The sequence below is a fragment of the Hyla sarda genome, chromosome 8, assembly GCF_029499605.1.
Source record: "Hyla sarda isolate aHylSar1 chromosome 8, aHylSar1.hap1, whole genome shotgun sequence".
NCBI lineage: Eukaryota > Metazoa > Chordata > Amphibia > Anura > Hylidae > Hyla > Hyla sarda.
In genome coordinates, this window is record NC_079196.1 from 44,733,100 (window position 1) to 44,752,147 (window position 19,048).

The following is a 19,048-nucleotide window of genomic DNA, read 5'->3' on the forward strand; positions in this document are numbered from 1 at the left end:
GCTATGTACCTCTTATTTAAGATGAACTAGGGACTGTGACTAGTTTGGGAAACCATAGGAACTTGAATCAAGGATAGACTATAAGAGTCAAGCTATTGGGTTTCCGACTACTAGTATTCCCTTTCCTAGTATTCTCTAACCAGGTTGCCTCGAGCTGTTGCAAAACTACAACTCCTAGCATGTTGGGAGTTGTAGTTTTGCAACAGCTCGAGGTACCCTGGTTGGGAAACACTAACCTATGATCTCGTGTCCTGCATGCGCTCCATTCATTGTCTATAGAGACTGCCGAGTACAACGCACGTCTATCTTTGGAAGCTCCATAGACAATAAATGAAGCAGGGAGTCATACATGCACTCCATGCATTGTCTACAGACTGCCAGAGAGTCGAGTAGAATGCTTGTCTTATCTTTGGCAGCTTTATAGACAATAAATGGTGCGGCAGTGCGCAGGCGCAACTCAAGTCCCCATTCTCGAAAATGGCGGGGGGTGAAAATGGCCTATTGTTCAGACCCCCTGTGGTCTCAAACATCTGATCCAATAAGTGTTTTAACTTGGAATACCCCCTTAAGTAAAGAAGTTAAATGCTAGCTCGCATCTATTATAGTTCAGACCCCAGAAGAACGATGGATGAATAAAAACTCTGTTATTCCCTAACGCATCCAAATCACCTTCTACAATTTTTTTTTTAGTATGACACAAAGTTACTCAAACACTGTTGACTCCTTAAAGGGGTACTCAGGTGGAAAACTTTTTTTTTGTAAATCAACTGTTGCCAGAAAGTTAAAGAGATTTGTAAATTACTTCTATTAAAAAATATTAATCCTTCCAGTACTTATTATCTGCTGAATACTACAGAGGAATTTATTTTCTTTTTTGAACACAGAGCTCTCTGCTGATATCACGAGCACAGTGCTCTCTGCTGACACCTATGTCCATTTTAAGAACTGTCCAGAGCAGCAGTATGCAGTCCAACCAACAAAGGGAACCGAGGAAGCTTTCTGAAAGTCTACGCCTGTCTTACCTTCCAAAACCTACATCGAGGAGCATTCCTTCAAGACACAATAAAATATGTACTTCTTAAAACAGGTGACACAATCCTAAATACATGATCTTATTTCAAGTGCTGGAGCTACACCTTCACAGCTAACAATCTTGAACATGTCCTAGTCATCATGATGATTGAAAGCCTGACAGATAGGCTGGTGGAAGGCTGAAACAGCAGGGGAGATAGCCTACACATCTTCCCTTTCCCTTTCTAGAAGGGAAAGGTACTGAGTTATATAGACTCAGGTAGAAATCTTCATGTATTAAGTATCTAATGCCTATGTATAAATATTATTTACATACAGCCATTAAAACATTGACTAATTTTTTTTCATTAGAATTATACAGTTGTTTTTGCTTTATATACAGTGGGGCAAAAAAGTGTTTAGTCAGCCACCAATTGTGCAAGTTCTCCCACTCTCAAAAATAAGAGAGGTCTGTAATTTTCATCATAGGTATACCTCAACTATGAGAGACATAATGAGAAAAAAATCCATAAAATCACATCATCTGATTTTTAAAGAATTTATTTGCAAATCATGGTGGAAAATAAGTATTTGGTCAACTATGAACAAGCAAGATTTCTGGCTCTCACAGACCTGTAACTTCCTTCCATCAGCAGGGGCATTGAAGAAGAAACACGGCTGTGTCTTTCAGCATGACAATGATCCCAAACGCACTGCCTGGGCAAGGAAGGAGTGGCTTTGTAAGAGGCATTTCATGGTCCTAGAGTGGCCTAGCCAGTCTCCAGATCTCAACCCCATAGAAAACCTTTGAAGGCAGTTGAAAGTCCATGTTGCCCAGCGACAGCCCCAAAACATCACTGCTCTAGAGGAGATCTGCATGGAGGAATGGACCAAAATACCAGCAACGGTGTGTGAAAACCTTATGAAGACTTACAGAAAACTTTGACCTCTGTCATTGCCAACAAATGGTATATAACAAAGTATTGAGATAAACTTTTGTTATTGACCAAATACTTATTTCCCTCCATAATTTGCAAATAAATTCTTTAAAAATCAGACAATGTGATTTTATGGATTTTTTTTTCTCATTATGTCTCTCATAGTTGAGGTATACCTATGATGAAAATTACAGGCCTCTCTTATCTTTTTAAGTGGGAGAACTTGCACAATTGATGGCTGACTAAATACTAATTTGCCCCTCTGTTTATATATATATATATATATATATATATATATATATATATATATATATATAATGCTTTTTATATATTGTTTTATCTGATGTATGCACTTTTCACATTGATTCTGATATAAATACACTTTAATGAGTAGCGTACAAAATGGACATGCTTTTTACTACTTCTTCTATCATCCACCTATCATCCACCTATTTGGAATGGAAGGCCTATCATCCAAATTGCTTCCACTCTGCCCATATTTGTATGCATTCTTCTATCATGTCTTTTTTGTCACACTAATTTTATAACCATACACTACTTTGCGGATCCTTTTATCTAGTTCAATGTCAGACGTTTTTTATCTGAAGGCATATGCTGAACGTGGCACAAAACACTGACACGTCGGCGGTGTCCGTGCAACTCACAAAAGCATTAAAATGTTAGTAAAGTAACCAATTGATGAAAAATGACAGCTTAATCACCATAAGGCATTTTACATTAAGAGGTTCTTTTTCCCACTATGAGAAGCAAAGCCTGAGAATAATTTAATGGGGGGTTAGACATTTAACGCTGGTAAATTGCCTACATTTTGCACCTAAATTGAGTGTAATATCTATTAAATATTAACTTACCAAATCTAAAGCATAGGGATGTGTCTGCAAGAAGCGAAAAGTGTGACAGCAATGGTTAATTATTTTATGGCTTGATTGATTGTAAAAAGAAAAAGAGGAAAAAGAAGGATTTTGCGAAACCATATAGTCCATGAGGTCTGTAATTCAGTAACCTTATATCCTTCTTCTTTGCTTAGGTGCCTATATTAACTTAAAGAGGATAACCAGCTAATAACACTTATACTCTATCCACAGCATAAGGGTCAGAAAAAGGGTGGTCTGACTGCTGGGACCCCCGTGATCTCCAGCATGGACCCTGTCTCTTACCTCTAAACTCTCCGGTCCCACCGACTCGAGATGTCCTTATCTCAGCAGTGAAGGGCCACTTAGCCAGTCACCTGCCGCAGTGGTGTCTCACCTCATCCGATGAATGGCGGGGCAGGCTATCACTCCTGAGACCAATTCATCTAGGAAAGAAGGGCCAAAGCGCTCAGAGGTATGAGACAAGGCCCATTCTGGAGATCTGTGGGGGGGGGGGGGGGTTGGACTACTGGAACTGTGGATAAGTGTTATTAGCAGGATAACTCCTTCAAAGATGCAAACAACACAAAAACTGTCATGACATATTGGTATCACTGTCTACCTGTTGTGCTTGGGTGCCTAATAAATCATAGATACAATAGCAGTTTCTCACCATCTGTTCACAATCCTACTTATTTATGACTTTATGTTCTGTCTCTTCTTTGCCTTGACCAAAAATTCCTGACCTGACTGAATGCAGCAAGTCCTAACTTATGGCTATCTTGCCATCTGAATACTTTCTATTATTACTACTGCTGTCACTTTGGCTTTACTCAGTTTTTCACAAATTGTTATATTTTCCCAACTGGCAAATTTCTCAGGGAAAATATCACATGCAAATGGTGGCATATCATATGTACATTGTGTGAATATTTAAAGTGACAATCCAGGATTAGAAAAACAGAGCTGATTATGTTAAAAAAGAACAGCACCACACCTGTCCTCAGGTTGGATGTGGTATTAACACCATTGAAGTGAATAGAGTGAAGTTGTAGTCAGTGGCGTTGCGACCCGGGTGCGGGGGGTGCGGCCCGCACCGGGTGACACCAACCTAATGGGGTGACACCAAGATGCTCCGCAGCACCCCCCCTCCCCCATCTGTGCCCGGCCGGCCTCCCATCCGTCAGCCCCCCCCTGCGCTGTGTGTGCGGTGCGCCCGTCCGTCAGCAAACCCCCTCTTTCACCTTCACTGTGCGCCCGAGCGTCATCACCCCCCCCCCCCCTCACCTTCACCAGCACTGTGCCCGTCCTCCGCTTCCACGTCTGCGCCGGCCTGACGTCACACCGCATGGCCGCGCAGGAGGACGTGAGTTACGTCAATCGCACGGCGCCCGGTGAGAAGGAGCGCTGCGCTGGATGGGTGAGTGTGTATGTCTGTCTCTCTGTCTGTCTCTATCTATGCTTGTGTGTGACTGTGTGTGTTTGTGTGACTCTGTGTGTGTGTCTGTCTGAGTGTGTGTCTCTCTGACTGTGTGTGTGTGTGTGTGTGTGGGGGGGGGGGGGGTGGTATAACCAGCAATCTATTGTGGGGAGACTTTGACCCATTGTGGGGAACCTGCAAGGGAACCTGTGGCCTAATGTGGGGAAACTACTACAAATGTGCGGAGTCTATGCTACCTTATGTGGGGAGTCTATGCTACCTTATGTGGGGAATCTGTGCTACCTAATGTGGGGAATCTGTGCTACCTAATGTGGGGAAATTGCTACCTAATGTGGGGTAACTGGTACCTACCTAATGTGGGGGAACTGGTACCAAATGTAGGGAATCTATGCTGCCTAATGTGGGGAATAGATGCTACCTAATGTGGGGAAACTGCGACCTACCTAATGTGGGGGCACTGCTGCCTACCTAATGCTCCCCCCCTGGCAGTAGCACCCTCATCATCTACCAGCAACACCCCCCCCCCCCCCCAGCAGCACCTCCATCAACATATCCTGATGGTGGATGATGGGGGTGCTCCTGCCAGGAGGATGATCCTGCCGATGTATGATGGGGGTGATACTGCCAGGGGGGATGGCCAGTAGCACCCTCATCATCCTCCAGCAACACCTCCCCAGTAGTAGCACCCCCATCATCCACTAGCAACACCACCAATACCCCCCTCGTGTTGTAATAGCATCAGCTAACGGATGTTGAGGGGTGTTACTTTGGTTGTGGTATTATATTCAGAGGGTGCACTGTATGGCAACGTTATATTCAGAGGGCGCAGTTTGTGGTAGTATTATATTCAGAGGGCGCAGTTTGTGGTAGTATTATTAGAGATGAGCGAACTTACAGTAAATTCAATTCATCACGAACTTCTCGGCTCGGCAGTTGATGACTTATCCTGCGTAAATTAGTTCAGCCTTCAGATGCTCCGGTGGGCTGGAAAAGGTGGATACATTCCTAGGAAAGAGTCTCCTAGGACTGTATCCACCTTTTCCAGCCCACGGGAGCACCGGAAAGCTGAACTCATTTATGCAGGAAAAGTCATCAACTGCCGTACAGAGAAGTTTGTGACAATTTGAATTTACTGTATTTTGCTCATCTCTAAGTATTATATTCAAAGGGCGCAGTGGGTGGCAGTATTATATTCAGAGGGTACAGTATGTGGCGATATTATATTCAGAGAGTACAGTATGGCAGATTTATATTCAGGGGTACAGTATGTGGCAGATTTATATTTAGAGGGTACAGTATGTGGCAGATTTATATTTAGAGGGTACAGTAGGTGGCAGATTTATATTTAGAGGGTACAGTAGGTGGCAGATTTATATTTAGAGGGTACAGTATGTGGCAGATTTATATTCAGAGGGCGCAGTTTGTGGTAGTATTATATTCAGAGGGCGCAGTTTGTGGTAGTATTATATTCAGAGGGTACAGTGTGTGGTAGTATATTCAGAGGGTACAGTATGTGTTGGTATTATATTCAGAATGTACAGTGTGTGGTAGTATTATATTCAGTGGGTATACTGTATGGAAGGTTTATAATCAAAGAGTATAGTGTATAGTAGTATTATATTTAGAGGATACAGTGTCTGTCAGGTTTATAATAATAATTGTTTTCATATAGAGGATGAGAATGCGCTGACATAGTGAGGAGACGTCTGGGCGTCACATTCTACAGACAGAAGTTTTAGCTGGACCAGGCGGTATGTACCATCTGAATTAGATAAGGGAAGACTATAGAGAAGACGTCACCTGTAGTCACTGATATCATTGTACATTCTCCTCTCTATGTCCTATCAGAGCTGTAGTCACTTGTCAGTTCTACAGTTAGGTCAGTGAAACTACAACTCCCAGCATAACCTCACCACTGCATAAAGGGGTACTCTACTGGAAAAAAAAAAATTTTAATCAGCTGGTGCTACAAAGTTAAACAGATTTGTAAATTACTTCTATTTAAAAATCTTAATCCTTCCAGTACTTATTAGCTGCTGTATAAGCGATTCACAGAAAGTTATTTTCTTTTTTAATTTCTTTTCTGTCTGACCACAGTGCTCTGTGCTGACACCTCTGTCCATGTCAAGAACTGTCCATAGTAGGAGAAAATCCCCATAGCAAACCTATCCTGCTCTGGACAGTTCCTGACATGGACAGAGGTGTCAGCAAATAGCACTGTGGTCAGACTGGAAAGAACTACACAACTTCCTGTGGAGCATACACCAGCTTATAAGTACTGTAAGTATTAAGATTTTAAATAGAAGTAATTTTAAAATCTGTTTAACTTTCTGGCACCAGTTGATATAAAAGAAAATGTTTTCCAGTGGAGTACCCCTTTAAGTAATTCTGGGAGCTGTATATTTCAATAGTGAAAACTTCTTTAACACTTTCCTATTCTGTGGCAACTGGTATATCTGATTATTATACTGGAATTTCTCACAATGCGCTACAACAGTGGTGTCTGTCACAACAGGCTAAAAACTTACTGGGGGGAGGGGGTAGGTATGGGGGTGACACCATTTTCTACCGCACCGGGTGACACCAACTCTAGCAACGCCACTGGTTGTAGTACCACACTGAATCTGAGGACAGTTGTGGTGCTGTTTGTGGAAGAAATTAGCTTTGTCTGTCTATTCCTGGGTAACCCCATTTCAGACCATACCAACTATGAGCTCATATTGTAGTGTACGTGAGCCATTGTACCCTCTGCATCTATGAAAAGACAGCAAGTGGCATTCTCCAAGAAGTGCCATATTCCAAAAATATCCTCCACTAAAAGCATATGCACACACGCATCAAAGAGTGGTGTAAGGTGTCTAAGACTCCTTCTGTTCTTCATCTTCAAGTCATAAATGCACACACATCCTTATCAAAGAGGCACGATACAAAACGCACATGGAGTCACGATGGGTCTGTGGTAAAAGACTCAGTGTGCCACCAAAGAGGGCAAATAGTATGTCTGCATTTATACCATGTGCACAGACTCTAAGTCCAAAAAAACAAGAGCTAATCTAAGGCTACCATCAAACAGCGATCCAGCTCAGTATTGAGCTGGCTCAATGGCCACAAATAATGCCACAACTGATGGCAAAGTGCCATCAGTTGTGTATGGTGCCCGGTCAGATCTGCAGGCCTGATGGGGGACCTCTGCAAGACACGTTCCCCCATCCAGCGATTCGGCATCCCAATTGAGAAGCCATATTAATCTTACCTGTCTCATTAAATAAATTGGATTGGTTCAATTATCAGTTTAATTTCAACTCTTTTTTACAGCACCAAAAGGAAACTGAGCTGGATCACCGGACATATGTGACAGCACCCTAATAGATTATTCCTAGATAGATTTATGGCTATAAATATGTGTACACATGTACAGAAGTGTAACTTTTGGCTTTACGTATTCTAAGATGAGTGTTACAAGATGACCAGTTTATAAAATATATATATATATATATATATATATATATATTAATAATAATAATAATAATAATAATAATAAAAATACTATTTCATATCACGTCGACTGGAGTTGTTTTTGTCTATATGTTTTGTCTATTTCAGCGTGTTTCGAGTATGTACTGAACACAGATCTTTATGAATGGTAAAGGTGGACACATCAGTAATGTCATCTTAAAACCCACCCGAGGAATTTTACCACACCATGAAAAAATAAATGTACACAGTCTTTAAAGGGGTACTCAAGTGGAAAACTTTTATTTTTATCAACTGGAGTCAGAAAGTAAACAGATTTGTAAATTACTTCTATTAAAAAATCTTAATCCTTCCAGTACTTATTAGCGGCTGTATACTACAGAGGAAATTATTTTCTTTTTGGATTTATTTTCTTTCACGACCACAGTGCTCTCTGTTGACACCTCTGTCCATTTTAGGAACTGTCCAGACCACCATATGTTTGCTATGGGGATTTTCTCCTGCTCTGGACAATTCCTGACATGGGCAGAGGTGTCCGCAGAGAGCGCTGTGGTTGAGACAGAAAAGAAATCCAAAAAGAAAATAATTTCCTCTGTAGTATACAGCCACTAATAAGTACTGGAAGGATAAAGATTTTTTTAAGAGAAGTAACTTACAAATCTGTTTAACTTCATCAGTTGATTTTAAAAAAATAATAATAATTCCACCGGAGTACCCCTTTAAGATTTCCATGCAATTTCCCAAAGCATAAATTGGCCTTGGACTACAGTAGTTCAATTTTGCACTCATTATACAACCGAGAGAAAAGCACAAAGATAGTCTTTACATTCTCTATTCTCTTTCTCTCTTTCAGTGCGGAAATACACGGTGGCCAAATTCAGTCACATTTAGGAGGGTGTTTTTTTTTTTTTTTTTTTCTTGCTTGACAAGTCGTTGTAATTGAAATGAAGTCTAATCAGACTCATTACTGTTTTCAGCAATTTGCACCAGCGAAGATGCTTATTAGGTAACTGTGTTTAATAAACCACTCTCTAGAAAAATAACAGTAATGAGCCCTTAACAGTCAATCCACAGTGTGAATGTAATTTGAAAAGTGTTACTGGTGCTGAATTGATTTTCACATTTAGTAGTGTCATAATCAAGTCTTAGAAATCGGCAAAAGAAGAGGCCATAAAAAGGTAACTTGCACAAACAGACTGACTCAAAAGAGAAGGGTATGTTTGAATTAGAGAGAGTAAACTACTGCTGCACAAAATCGTTTTCATTGAAAAGCTTATTTGCCTCATTCAAGGACAAAGCAGGTGAGATTCTACTCGCTCTATACGAGATATACAAGTATTAAAAATGTGTACACAAGCATGTATATACATATATATGAAGAAATGTATAGAGAGATGGATGTGAAATTTACAGTTATATGCATCATTTATTTAAAATGTTTAAAGAAGAAAAATATTCTAAATATTGTATAACCAGTCTTATCTTGAATGTCTGTAAGAATACGAATCCAAAGAGGAAGCGGCACCCCACAAAACAGATCAAAACAAAAAGGGTAGTTTTTTCACCCATCTGTGACAAGCAGCTACGTTTCGGCACCACAATAGAGCTGAAAGGCTTTATATTGTGGTGCCGAAACGTAGCTGCTTGTCACAGATGAGTGAAAAAAATTACATTTACATTGCTTTGTGGAGTGGTGCTTGCTCTTTGGATTCGTATTGTTTCTCTGAATGGAGGGTCTGGTCCTGGGGCTGAGCACCCAACTTTGAAGAAATGGCAGGGCACTGTGCTGGAACTTCACAGATGGAGATGCAGACTTTTAGTCCAGTTGAATGTCCATTAGGTGCTCTGGGTCATTCCACAGTTAAAGGGGTATTTCTATCTCAACTCAAATAGTTGTACATAACGTGATACAAGATGACATATAGTATACTAGTATACTGGAATCGTTCTCTATATTACAGTATACTAGTATATTTTATTTGAAGAGTTCATGGGCCTATGTACTCTTTTAAAGGGGTATTCCAGGAAAAAACTTTATTATATATATCAACTGGCTCCAGAAAGTTAAACAGATTTGTAAATTACTTCTATAAAAAAAAAAACCTTAATCCTTTCAGTACTTATGAGCTTCTGAAGTTAAGGTTGTTCTTTTCTGTCTAAATCCTCTCTGATGACACCTGTCTCGGGAAACGCCCAGTTTAGAAGAGGTTTGCTATGGGGATTTGCTTCTAAACTGGGCGTTTCCCGAGACAGGTGTCATCAGAGAGGATTTAGACAGAAAAGAACAACCTTAACTCCAGAAGCTCATAAGTACTGAAAGGATTAAGATTTTTTAATAGAAGTAATTTACAAATCTGTTTAACTTTCTGGAGCCAGTTGATATATAAAAAAAAAAAAGTTTTTTTCCTGGAATACCCCTTTAAGGTAAAGAGACTTAGAAACCAAAAGTTGATTCTTAGCCAGATGATGTGCCTGATATTGCAGTTGAATAACACGAATAAGACTGAGCTGCAGTACCAGGCACAGCCTATGAACAAAAAAAGGTGTTTCTGTTAAAGATACAACAATTTTCTTTTTCTATTCACTTACAACCTGTTTTATAACCAGTCATATCAAAAGAAACAGAAAGATCATGGGAACTTTCCCTAGAAGCTGCCATAGGTCAATTATATTATTAAAGGGGAAGAATTCTGAGAGGCAAATGGTGTTTAGACAGAAGGCCAACAAGTTGAGTATAGAGACACTGGTCTATAGGTTAAATGTAGATCAGAGAAAGGGTTCCAGAAGTAGGAAAGGTCAAGTCTTGCTTTTCCAACATAGGTATGAACTGTGTGAGCCTCAAGTATCAGGCAGTAATGGAAGTAAAATTACAGATGTAGATTTGTATAAGGATCAGGTCAGGGGCTGAGGGTCTGAGTAGCTGAGAAGAATTGGGGTCAAGAGAGTAAAACAGAGTAAGGTTCATTGTAAACCACAAGTATAGCAAATGAAAGTGCATGCTACAATGAAGAGCAGATGCACTGAAACTGATAATTTTGAAATGATTATTTTTCTTATAGAATCTCGGTTAAAATCATAGCAGACCATTATTCCAATAGACATATCGTACTGATCATCATGTAAGAAACTAAGCCCCAGTCCCTTTATAGGTCCATTGTTCATTGCCTTTAGTGGGCAATGGTTTGCCCGGTTAACTTTAATTGTTGGGCAACAAGCTTATGAGATTAGACTTACATGAGCCCCATTAGTTTAATTTTTTTTTTTTTTTTTTTTGGGGGGGGGTTATGAAAAGTCTACCTTTAGGACAGGACAACTCCAGATACCTCACCACCAAACAACAACAAATAGTTAAATGGATTAGCACCTTTTCAGAAGGTTTCCCAAAAAAGAGATACTGAAATGTGCATATATATTATTAAAAGAAAAAATCATTTAGTTTCACTTATGATACTAAATAATGTGGAATATATATATATATATATATATATATATATATGCTGCCAGAGAGGCAAACTTCTATTAATAGTATGCTTGTGCAATATCACTAGCCGTCTGGCCTGTGAGTGGAGTGCCGACATATGGCATAATTGGCTTCGCTCCAATCAGAAGATGTAGGAGGTGCTCCACATTCTGCTTTCAAAATTCAGCAGTAGCAGGCGGCACAAGCCTCAAACGTGGTTGGAGTCCCTGCCCAGGGACCACGGTATTAAAATTAAAAATATATAAGATGTGGCGGTACCCAAAATAAAATATCTCAGGCAGCAAGGTGCAACTATAAATATATAAAGTGTGGCGGCACATATAAAAGAAGAATCACAGGTGGCGAAGTGCTGCCACCGTTAAAGTGCCATCTGGGTCCAATAGACCCAGCAGAACCCATTGTTGGGCCATCTCTGAAAAAAATATGCATCATAAATAATATATAATATACCAATAAAAGTATGCAGATTTGAGCATGGCTATTGAGTGACATAAAAAGGAACGTAATAAACAAATATTTCTAGGGCTGTACAGAAAAACATCCCATTTTTTTTCCCTTTCTGTCTTTCCTCCTTCTAAACCCGCACTTGCTCTTCCTTATAGGACTTTTTACAGCTCTAGTAAGTATAGGAAGAGATCAAAAGATAAAGTAAGAAGCCTACAGATTGCTCCAAGAACAGAAAAGATGATACTCTGTGTCCCTGCCAGTATTCCCGTGATTGGCTTTGTGAAAACTCTGAACAAGGAACCAAATCAGTGCTATTCGCTGCCTGCTGGAGTTGGCCTCATGAGGCCGCCTGCTCCCCGTGGAGAGAGAATAGCCTTCATAAGCAAGAGGCCTCTATTAGCAGCATACAAAGCACAGTCTCCCATTACCGAGTGCCATTATCTCATTAAAGAGACAGCGGAGACAATGAAGACTTTTTTTCTCTCGTTTAAGACTATTGACATATTTCTCCCCATTGAGAATGGCAACACGAGAAAGATAAAGGTATAAAAACAGCCACCAAAAAACAAAGGAAAATTATGCCATGGGAGACAGAGCAACAATATATATAGCAATAGGAATATAAAGAGAGAATAATTCTATTTTTTCCTATTTTAATGTTAACATTAGGAAATTAATAAACTAACGGGAGTCATTTATTGACATGTGTGACTTTATTTGTTATTTTTTTCCGCCTATGCGGCACAGTGTGCTCCAGGCGTGGGTGGTCGGCTTGTATCTTAAGTCCCACTGTGTGCCTAGGAAACCACGGCCAAACTATGCCCACAAAACGACCATTGGATATGGCAGTGAAGAAAGCCATAACTGATAAATACCCTTAGATCGTAAGAAAAAAAGTATATCTTCTGGATTATTTAGATCCCTGGACATCATGTAAAATTTGTTTGAAGACTTCGCTCTTCGTGCCTACTTATGGAAGATGTGATCAATTGATTCAAATTACATTTATATTCTCATAATTATGGGGATTAGAGAAAAGGATCTGCTTTTCATCATCCTAGAAACATTGCCACTCTTGTTCACAGGCTGTGTGTGGTATTGCAGCTCATACTCTTAAAGGGGTACTCTAAACATCTTATCCCCCCCCCCCCGCTGGGGACCCCCGTGATCTTGGCTGCGGCACACCAGACATCCGGAGCACAGAGTGAACTTCGCTCTGTGCTGGATAACTGGCGATGCAGAGACTCGTGACATCACGGTCAGGCCCCGCTTGTGATGTCACAGCCATGCCCCCTCAATACCCCCGTCATGCCCTCTCACATATACTTGCATTGAGGGGGTGGCGTCATGAGCGTGGCGTGGCCGTGATGTCACGTGCCTCTGGCGCTGCACCTGATGCTCTAAAAGAATGCTGGGAGCAGCAGGGAGATCACGGGGTCCCCAGCAGTGGGACCCCCGCGATCAGACATCTTATCCCTTATCATTTGGATAGGTGATAAGATGTCAAGGGGCTGAGTACCCCTTTAAGTTAATTAAGACTGAGTTCTAATACAAGACTGAACCTGTGAACAATAATAGCACTATTTATAGGGGAAGATTACACCTTTACACCTAAATATTGAACAAACCATTTAAAGGGGTATTTCAAATTATAGTAAAATGACATATCACCAAAAATATTCATAACATCATATGATCGGTGTAGGTCCAATCTCTGGGATCCCCACTGATCAGGAAAATAATAGGAACAGAGGTCCCTTCATCAGTTTATCTGCACATCGGAGCTCTTGGCCACCCACTGTGCTGGGAACTGCGACATAGCTCCATTCAGATGAATAGTTGTACCTTAACTCCCTGCATAGTGAGATGTGAGGAGCGTTGCTCTGAAGGCAACATTTGTAAAGAAGCAGCTCTAAACCAGCACTACTACTTCTTCAATCTGAGATTTAGTTTAGATTTCAGCAACTGGAACACCACGACCAGTTTGTGGTATATCCTACCAAAATGCCACCACTTTCTACAGTGCGAAAACACAATTTCATTTAACCTGAATATAAAAGTGTAATATATACACATTTATTTATATATATATATATATATATATATATATATATATATATTTTTTTTTTTTTATTTTTTTTTTTATTGTGCATACAGTTATCTATATTTTTATAAAATATAAAAAAAAAATTTAAATGTTGTATTTTAGAATCGGTCAGACTAAACTGCTACAGAAAATAAAAAAGGAAAAAAAACATTAAAAGGAAGAAAAGTGTACAATATAATATGACATTTCCAGATAAATATCATGCATTGCTCATTATAATTTAAGGTTCTATTATAAAAAGATGACTTTGAAAAACTATCAATAAATATTCCATTTTGCGGTAGCTGACTGTAAATCAAATGAACTTTTCCTGAGGTAGACAAAATATTAAAAGTGCATCACAGCTTTTAACATAAAATTACTCATCTGGATCAGGAAATACTGAGGTAAGATAATGTGAAATATTCGCATCCACCTGCCTGAGATTCGGGCTGCTCATAAATCAATCATAAGGATACAATTGTGTTCATTTAATCCTATGCTTGATAGCATATTCATATCAGAATAATGTATAACACACAAACATATAAAGAATTGCTGCATAGTCCTATATCCTGAACTGTATACTTCATTGTCCCTTCCTTAAACTATATTTAAAGAATAGCAGGTTCCCTGGAAGCACAAGGTTCCTGGTGTCAGATTATGGCACCATCTCATTATTTCTAGACATGTTTGGCAACTACTAGTTTACTCAATAAATTCCAGAACTCACCAGCTTTTACAGCTAAAATTCTCCAGGGAATCTATAGTCACACAAGAAATCGAGATAGAGCTTTCACTTACTATAGTACTCTCTGTAAAGAACATATCTATTCTAACCTTCTGTATACTGTTCTCCTGAAATCCTTCACACACACACTTATCTTTCCCAGAAAATGTCCAGGTCCCATTAGGGTTCTTCATTGAGCCTGCACCCATTCTAGAATATACCATAGAGGCAGAGGTGTAACTTGTTGCTTCTGGGCCCTGATGCAAAACAGGAAACTGGGCCCCATACACCAATTACAATACAGTACTGGTCTTTTATAGGGCAGTTTGAGGCCCCTTTAGACACCAAGACCCTGGTGCAACTGTAACCTCTGCTACCTCTATAGCTACAAACCTGCATAGAGGCCTCATCCATTCTAGTATACACCATAGAGGCTTCACCCATTCTTATATTCACCTTAGAGGCTTCACTCATTTTTGTATGCACAACAGAGGCTCCACCAATTCAAGTATGCACAACAGAGTCTCCACCAATTCTAGGATGCACAACAGAGATCCACCCATTCTAGTATAAACAACAGAAGCTCCACCGATTCTAGTATGCACGATAGAGGCTTCATAAATTCGAATATGAACAACAAAGGCTCCACCCATTCTAGAATTCACAACTAAGACTCCACCCATTTAGATATGTACCTACAATAGCAGATGTCCATTTTTCTCTTAAAAAGTCAATGGGGAAGATAAAATAAATAAATACATAAACAAACAAATAAATAAATAAACACATAAAAATAAATAAATATATAAGTATCAGTGACCAATCTGCAACCTAATTACACATGTTGTTGAATCAAAAATTAGCCACTGGTCGTGGATTTTAAAGGAGAACTCCTTCCCTAGACATCCCCAATGGATTGGGGGTAAGATGTCTGATCATGGGGGTCCCGCCGCTGGGACCCCCCACAATCTTCCTACAGCACCTGGCATTCGTTTGAAATTCTGGCTGCGGCACAGGAGGCTTGTGACATCACAGTCATGCCCCCTCAATGCTAGTTTATGGGAGGGGGCATGGCAGCCGTCATGAGGGGGCATGGCCATGACATCACTGGATGACTGCAGTGCCACAGCAGAAATTGTGGGGGTTCCCAGCGGCGGTCCCACTGGCGGGACCCCCGCGATCAGACATATTATCCCCTATCCTTTGGATAGGGGATGAGATGTCTAGGGGTGAAGTACCCCTTTAATGTTACAAATTTAGGCAATGGCTGAGCTGATACAAGTGTTGTTTTCCATTTAGAGGAGCTCCACTGGCAAAGCCCATTCATATTAAGGAAGTTGAGCGGAGAAATAAATCTTGCATGTCCTAATTTGCATGTCCTGGACTCTATTCAAAGCCAATGGGACCCGAGAGTGTCCGTTCTGCACCGGAGAACAACGCCAGTGTGCATGTATCCTAAGATGCCACATACACTTTTATATGTAGTTAATATATTGTAGATTAAAATTCTTTAACCTACTTGTCCTATATCAGCAGTCTCCAAAACTGTGAACCTCCAGGGGTTGCAAAACTACAACTCCCACCATGCCCGGACAGCCAACGGCTGTCCGGGCATGGTGGGAGTTGTAGTTTTGCAATCCCTGGAGGTCCACAGTTTGGAGACCAATCTCCTATATACTAACATTTGTAATACTAAAATATTAGTCCTACAATTTACAAAAGGAATCCTTTTCATTCCCAAGTGACTTTTGACCATACATGGTTGGAGGGAAGACGCTGATATTTAAGAAATAACTTACACTAAAGTCAATTCGATGGGCCGTTTTACATTAAGCAAAACCAGATATGACATTTTCTTTTAAAAGGTCTACACGGCGACAGACGGGAAAAAAAAAAAAGAACGCCCTAAATGGTTCACTTAAGAATGGCTGTTGAGCTCGACTGCCTTTTTAATATATGTACTGTTTTTAAGAGAAAGACAGTAATACTGGAGATGTTTTTTCCAGTATAAATCTCTGGCGAGGAACTGGGTATTTTCAAGATCAGTTACATAGCATACTCCAGGAATGATTAAAGTGTCTCGCGCAGTACTTTCAATGATATACTATTGGAGAGAAGGCACCGGCGCTCTGTGGTATAAGAATTCATGCTGTGATTAATAGGTTACAATCTGTTCCGGGATGATGTTTTATAATACTGTTTTATAATACACAGCTCACTTATTACAGGACGCGCTGGAAATTTTTTCTGTCAATCTCTTTCGAAAGACATGTCCGGCACATAATGCACGCTACAAAAAAAAAAAAAAAAAACACGAGTGACCTCTCAGATAACAGCGTTCACACAGACGTTCAAACGTGGCTCATCTGCCATAAATGACAAGAAAAATACTATAGGTTATTGGAAAAGAGCAAATTCCAGACAGTGTTAATGGGGTACTCTGGTGCCAGAATGTTAAACAGATTTGTAAATCACTTCTATAAAAAAAATCTTAAACCTTCCAGTACTTTTTAGGGGCTGTATACTACAGAGAAAATGCTTTTCTTTTTGAATTTCTCTTTTGTCACGACCACAGTGCTCTCTGCTGACCTCTGCTGTCCATTTTAGGAACTGTCCAGAGCAGGAGAAAGTCCCCATAGCAAACATATGCTGCTCTGGACAGTTCTTAAAATGGACAGCAGAGGTCGGCAGAGAGCACTGTGGTCGTGACAGAAGAGAAATCAAAAAAGAAAAGCATTTCTTCTGTAGTATACAGCCCCTAAAAAGTACTGGAAGGATTAAGATTTTTTTATAGAAGTCATTTACAAATCTGTTTAACTTTCTGGCACCAATTGATTAAAAAAAAAAATTTCCACCGGGGTAACCCTTTAATGTCTAAAGATCGTATTTTTACTCAATTGTAATTTTTTTTGTTTTGTTAAGGGGAACTCAAACTTATCCCCACTGGGTAGAAGGATAAGTGTCTGATCGCAGGGAGTCCGATCACGGGGACCCCTGTTATCTCCTAGGGCCCTGATACCTACCTGTCCTCGTTTGGAGATAAGTGCCAGTGACTGCCTGCTCAGTCAATCAGTGGCTAAGTGGGATCCCAGGGGACAGGTAAGTATTGCGGCCCCGAACATTAGTTCACAAGGGCACCTAGTGGACGAACCCTTGTGTTCAGGCAAAAGCAAGGAATATCCAGCGCGATGGGATGCAAGCAGGAATCTTTATTTCGGACACATGGTCAGCACATAAAACCAACGCGTTTCAGGCACTAACCTACTGTCCTGTAGCTAGGGTAAAGGTTCCATTCCTCAGAGTACTCCTTAATTGTATGGTCGCATACAATGCATTTACAGCATGTTTTACGCTGTGGATGCGTCAAAGGCAGTCACAGAGCGGTGGCACAGTGACAGCAGAGTGAGCTTCCAGCTGTAGCCAGGTAGCTCTGTGTTTACGCCCATAGCGGCAGATTTCCTGCTGGCAGTCACGTCCAGACACACAGAGTTACCCAGCCGCAGCAGGGAGCTTGCTCTGTTGTCGTTCTGAGAAATATTCTGTGAATGTGCTGTGTGTGACCCGGCCCTAAAGTAGTTGTCCTTTTTCGACAACCCCTTCTTGTTAGAGAGGACCCATGACAATATGCTAGTCACAAAGTGTCCCCCTGCTGGGACCCCCAGTTATGAGCTACAATCTTTAGGGCTACATTCACACTACAGAAAGTCCACTCAGAAAATGTCATTGTTTTCAAAAAATTTACAGAAATTCTTAAAAAAAAATATGTTTAACATAAAATCTTGATTGAAAGAATAGATCATTTTCTGAAGAGAAATTTCTCTTAAGATGCCTCTAAACCTTCAATAGCTGTCAGATCAATGTTCCTTCAGGTGACAGCTATGTCTTATGATCTCTTATAAACTAGAACATTTGGCACAACAGCAGACCGGATTACATACTGGGAAATATAGTTTGTCACAAGCTGAGGACTTACAGAGGGAAACCAATTCTTTGGAGAAAAGTACCTCAAATAAAATAACTTATGTGCTGGTTTCAACATACAAAAAAGTAGATGCCCAATGCCAGAAAGATTTTCTATAATTTACACCAGAAACCAGGCATGCACCCAGGGCTAGTGCAAGGATTTTTGCCACCCTAGGCAAAAGCTAATTTTGCAGCACCATGACTCTGCCCACTTGCCCACCATTTAACATGCCCCACCTTACTACTGGGGAGACACACCTCCTGCCCATGTAATCACCTTTCTACTGGGGTGACACACTGTAACAAACCACCTCCTCATGTAATCTCCTTACTACTGGGGTGACACACTGTAACAAACCACCTCCTCATGTAATCTCCTTACTACTGGGGTGACACACTGTAACAAACCACCTCCTCATGTAATCTCCTTACTACTGGGGTGACACACTGTAACAAACCACCTCCTCATGTAATCTCCTTACTACTGGGGTGACACACTGTAACAAACCACCTCCTCATGTAATTACCTTACTACTGGGGTGACACACTGTAGCAAACCACCTCCGCATGTAATCTCCTTACTACTGGGGTGACACACTGTAACA

The 19,048-nt window shown here is 40.5% G+C and overlaps 1 protein-coding gene across 4 annotated transcripts in view; it reads right to left on the bottom strand.

Annotated features, from left to right (window-relative positions):
• FIGN (fidgetin, microtubule severing factor) overlaps positions 1 to 19,048 on the bottom strand; it is a 186,604-nt gene that overhangs the window by 33,271 nt on the left and 134,285 nt on the right. The window contains exon 3 of one of the 4 annotated variants that reach the window (XM_056534009.1): positions 3,128 to 3,267. The exons of the other annotated variants lie outside the window; for them this stretch is intronic. The gene's annotated coding sequence lies outside the window, so the exon portion shown is untranslated. The remainder of the gene's footprint in view (positions 1 to 3,127; positions 3,268 to 19,048) is intronic. 4 annotated transcript variants of the gene reach the window in all.